The sequence below is a fragment of the Chiloscyllium plagiosum genome, unplaced genomic scaffold, assembly GCF_037043375.1.
Source record: "Chiloscyllium plagiosum isolate Xiang-an unplaced genomic scaffold, Cpla_swu_hap1 HiC_scaffold_6, whole genome shotgun sequence".
Lineage (NCBI taxonomy): Eukaryota > Metazoa > Chordata > Chondrichthyes > Orectolobiformes > Hemiscylliidae > Chiloscyllium > Chiloscyllium plagiosum.
The window spans coordinates 18,612,592-18,617,980 of NW_028270144.1; the positions used below are offsets into that span (position 1 = coordinate 18,612,592).

General features: G+C 43.3%; 2 non-coding genes across 2 annotated transcripts; one reads left to right on the plus strand and one right to left on the minus strand.

Annotated features, from left to right (window-relative positions):
* Positions 1–1,814: 1,814 nt before the first annotated feature.
* On the plus strand, positions 1,815–1,886 carry trnad-guc (transfer RNA aspartic acid (anticodon GUC)). The gene has a single exon. It is a non-coding gene; the product is annotated as a tRNA-Asp (tRNA).
* Positions 1,887–3,154: 1,268 nt separating this feature from the next.
* trnad-guc (transfer RNA aspartic acid (anticodon GUC)) lies at positions 3,155–3,226 on the minus strand. Its single transcript has one exon. It is a non-coding gene; the product is annotated as a tRNA-Asp (tRNA).
* Between the last annotated feature and the right edge of the window lie 2,163 nt (positions 3,227–5,389).

A 5,389-nucleotide genomic window follows, 5' to 3' on the forward strand; every position in this document is an offset into this window, starting at 1 on the left:
CTGCCTAGGACAAGAATGACAATGGTCTGCATTTATATAGCATCCTTGATATGGTAAATACTGTGTCTGAAAATAATTGGTTGGAAGCTAAGAATTCTACAATGAGTATCTCAGCGTCTGGTTCCCACAAGTTTGTCCATTATCTATAATGGAGAAAGTGAGGACTGCAGATGCTGGAGATCAGAGCTGAAAATGTGTTGCTGGAAGGGCCTGAAGAAGGGCTTATGCCCGAAACGTCGATTCTTCTGCTCCTTGGATGCTGCCTGACCTGCTGCACTTTTCCACCAACACATTTTTCAGCTCATTATCTATAATGCATAAGTTACTATGTGCCCAGATGGAAACAGTTCCAGTGACGTTCAAGTAGCTCAACAACATCCAGGGGCACCCACCACCTTCAACATTCACTCTCTCTGCCACAGGGACAGTTGTGTGAACTATTTGTAAAATGAACTTGTCAAACTTCCTTTGAGCTCACTTTCACTCTCACATCCTTATCACATAGAAGGACAAGGACATCGTCAGCATGAGCATACCAGCAGCGACAAGTTGCCCTTCAAGATTGATGACATTGGAGTTTCTTCTCCCCAGGGATGATTAATTAAGAATTGGTTTGGTTATGGCACAGAGTAAATTGAGATAAACAGTTCTCAGTGGCAGAAATATTGAGAAGAGAGGGCGCAGATTTAAAGTGATTGACAATAGTGTACAGAACTTGAGCTCAAATCCTTTTTTTTTTGCAGAGAGTGACTGGGATCTGCAAACTCCTGCTGGAGATGATCTTGGAAGGACATTCAGCTGTGACTTTTAAAGTGCGTAGCTATCTGACCAGAAAACAGAAAATAAATATGCAGGGCTACAGTGAAAAGCAGTCAAAAGCTGTTCTTAAAGAGAGGTGGAACAGACAAAACAAACTGCATGCTTTTCTTTTGTTGTGTAAGTATTCTGTGGTTTGAGGGTAGACATTAGTGGAAGTATATTGCCATTCCTTCACTGTCACAGGATTAAAATCCTCTCTCCTTAACAGCATTGTGGGTGTACCTAGAAGGACCCTCAAGGACAAAAAATCCATAGGACCATAAGACATAGGAGTGGAAGTAAGGCCATTTGGCCCATCAAGTCCACTCTGCTGGTGTCTCACCATCATCTTCCCAAGGGTAATTACTGTATATTGAATTGCCTTTTTTCTTAAACAACCTGTTCAGAGATTATCTGCATTTATAAATGAATAGATGTTTGTCTTTTCTCAGAGCTGCTATGAAATTAAGTGCAAGGAGCGCAAGGAGTATTGAGTACAGGAGTTGGGACATTATGTTACAGCTCAAGACTGAAAGGTTTGAGTACTAAATAGAGGCTGGGGCATTGTCAACTGGAGCATTGAAGGTTGTGGTGTGACCTGATACAAATTCATAGAATCAGGAGGGGCATAGATAAGGTCAATAGCCAAGGTCTTTTCCCTCAGGGTAGGGGAGTGCATAAATTTAAGGTGAGAGGGGAACGATTTAAAATGAACCTGGGGGCGGCAACCTTTTCCAAAAGAGGGGATGGAATGAGCTGCCAGAGGAGTTGGAGAGGTGCAGACAATTACAACTAAAAGACATTGGGACCAGGACATGGACATGAAATGTTTAAAGAGATTTGGAGCAAATGCAGACAAATGGGACTAGTTCAGATTAGGAAACCTGGCTGGTATGGACAAGTTGAGCCAAAGGCTCTGTTTTCATGCTGAATGACTTCATAATAACACCAATGCTGACATAGACGGAAAGTTCAGGTTATTCTCATGAAGAATAGCTTTAAGCGAGTGTATCAAGTCCTCGGTAGTATAGTGGTCAGTATCCCCGCCTGTCACGCGGGAGACCGGGGTTCAATTCCCCGCCGGGGAGGATTAATTTTGTACCATGATCCATGGCCACTGCGCATTTTCAATGCAATACAGGGTCCACTGCTTATTGCAACATCTCCACCAACATTTTAAAACATTTCCAGTAATCCTCGCAAATTCCTTTTCCCGCTAGTCTGCTCGGCGGATGTTCGAGCTGTGAAAGCAACAGTTACAACCTCCCCCCCCCCCCCCGAGTTAGGCTTGTAAATCTTTTCATGAATCTTTCTTTCGGGGGAAAAAAAAGATTTATAATCATCCCGTTTGTTTGAGTATGCACAAAAGGTGCAGAGTGAATTGAGAAGAATTCCGAAAAGGTCTGGCTGAAATGCAAAGTAATGCTCAAGATTTAGGTGAAAAAAAAAACACAGAAAATGCGGCATTTTCCTTCCGCTTTGTATTCTTTCGTTCCAGTAACAAAGTGCTGGATAATGACTGCACATCATCCTCATTCAAGTGTTTATTTCTCTGACCTTGCACTGGGAATTTGCAAGGAGGATTTGCACAGTGCTACCTCCTCGTGGTTACTTGGAAATAAAACCACTCTGTGGACTGTGAAAGGTTTTTGTTTCAATGTTTTGGGTTTGGTCTCTTCCCGTTAAAGTACTGCTGCTACTTTGTTTTAAACATGATGTGGAGGGGCCGGCGTTGGAGTGGGGTGGACAAAATTAAAAATCACACAACACCAGGTTATAGTCCACTTAACTTTAAGCAAGCACGCTAAAGTTCAAGTTTGCAATGCTCGACCATACAACACGCTGCTAATTAAAAGCAAGGTGGATCTACTGATCATTTGCAAAGTAATCGACTGTAAAATGATGAATGCTGTGCACCACATTGCACTCTTTACCCGTCTCTTCAGACATTTACCCCGTCTTTAAATTAAACGCTGCAGGGATGTTACCCTCATATCAGCCTGCACCTCCTCCACAAGCACATCATCAACTTTTAAAGGGGCTTTTCTTGAACATGTGCAAAAAGCAAAAAAATTGCCCGAAAATCTCAGCATCTCTGGTAGTCTCTAAGAAATCAGAGTTGACGTTTGGGGGTCGAGTGACCCTTCTGTTTTGGTGCATGTTCACGTGTGATTGATAAGACAAGGGTAAAAAAAAAAGCCCATTTAAAAGTTCATGATCTTTGCAAACGGCTGCATTAAAATGAAAAACGGGGGAGAAAGCAACGTGGAGAAATGCATAACATAGAGAAAGAGGGAAAGTGTCTGTGAATATAAATGCACCGAGCTGTCGGATTGGTAAAAAAAATTGTTGAATCCTCCCCGGCGGGGAATTGAACCCCGGTCTCCCGCGTGACAGGCGGGGATACTGACCACTATACTACCGAGGACTTGACATACCAAAGACTGGATTGTTGTCTACTTAATTAATCATTCCCCTACAAGGTGCAAGTTGCAGTTTGCATTCTCATTCATTTGCAGACACTTGGCATTTCATGGCAAGTCCTATGTCACTATGATCTGCTGTCAGCAATTTGCAAACGTCTGCATTGTGGAACAAACGCAATGCAAAAAATAAAACAAACTGTCCGAAATTTCACACTTCATACGTTTCATACCAGGTTTGTGAGGCTTTGTTTTTATCACAATGCATTTATTTCACAATGCAGACGCTTGCAAACTCCTGACTGCAAATCACAGTCAAAGGGAAAGGACCTTTAATTAAAGGTTTTGAGCATTCTGATGCAACCTGAAATGTGAAGTCTCCTTTCCAGGTCCACAGACGCTGCCAGAATTGCTGAGCATCCCCAGCATCGTCTGTTGTCTTTTAGTCAGACTTTTCGTTACTGGCAGTATTTTGCAGTTGTTAAATAAAGAATGCAAATCGTTAATACACTGTTTGTAGAGCAACAGTAATTTCCTCCAGTTAAAGATGTTGGATCAGAAGAATATCCACACAAATCATTGAAGGTGGTTAATAAAGTACACAAAATCTGACACTTTATTAAATGGCAACAGAGTCCAAAACAAAGAGGTTATGACAAACTTGTATAAAACAGTGGTTCAGTTTCAACTCAAGTATTGGGTGTAAGTTTATTGGGACATGAGCATAGTGGGGTATGGCAAGATGTGTGGCAGAACCAGGAGATTTGCTTGATGAGGCCCATTTGGACATCAACTTCATCTTGTCCCACCTATGTTTCTCTCAGCAGGGTGGTGAGATTCTTGCTGGACAATAGCAAGATGCCAATTGATGGCAACTAAAGCTTGTTAGATTCCTTGCTGATGGCTCAACTCATCTCATTAGCATTTCAGTTATGATCTCCCCTAACCCACCCTACAAACCAGACCTTGAGAAAATTTGACACAGAAATCGGATTGGGTACCCTGCGAATTGACCTTGGCGCTTGCTCCAAAGACATCCTTGTTAGATACTGGCAACCAATGTCTCAGGACATACTCCATGGCCACAGCCACATGCCCATCCCATGCCCACAGGTATTAACATTGGACATGTGCCCGTCTCTAAGGACACTTGTGGCACATCTGTGATCCACTTACAGGAAGCTACCTCACTTTATTGCTGCATCTCAGCCTTTTAATGTTGCAGCAAGGACACTTTGTGCTTAGGGACATGCTCCCAGCTCCTGACTTTAGGCTGCATCTCCGGGCTCTTCACTCGCTGCCATTGCGCTCACACACTCGGAAACCTGTCTGCACGCTCATAGCATCCCTCCCTTGCAGTGCCTTGTCTTTGTGCCTTTTGGTTCCTCAGCCAGAGAAAACAAGCTCATATTACTGATATCTTGCTATGACGTTCAGCACAGACACAAAGTCAGGAAGTTTGTCATAGCTGTCAGAAGGCCTCAATCAAGCCAAGAACAATGCACTGGTAATCCCAGCACCAGTAAGTCAAGGTCAGCCTCAGATACCTGGATATGGTTAGTCAGCAACGTGGGGGCAGACCAATTCAGGATGCTCTCCACATAAGGGGTGACAGCTGAATATCAGGTAGCCCACCATCCATCTTGACTCTTTCTGCCCTCTTCTGGTCTGTTTGCATCTTGGAATTAGAGATTGGTGGGTTACAGAAGATGAATGTTGGAGCATGGATATTGGTGCAGGTGGGGACCTCTTTCGTGACTCAGTAAGCAGCACAAAGAGCGTGCAGAGTTAGCGGTTTTGCAGGTCAGGGTGAGTGAGGACGATTGCAGACAATGGTGAGAATGAAAGACCATGAGCCTTGATAGGAAGTGGGTACAATAGTAGAGACAGACTGAGTGTGAGGTATCAGTGAGAAAATGATGGCACTTGCAATAGCAGAGTGAAAAACATCATTGACTTTCTTCCTACAGGGCTGTCATTCCTCCAGACATCAGCGATTGTTTTACCTAGGTTTCAGGTACCCAGGTTATCCTCCTTTCTAAAGCAAGAGGATTGTTGCTGCTCATACAAAAAGAGAAGCCAGTTCTATCTCACCATCGCTTATCTCAATTACCCCACTGTTCCTAAATTATCCAGTATTGAATCAATGGAATTGCCTCGTTATACAT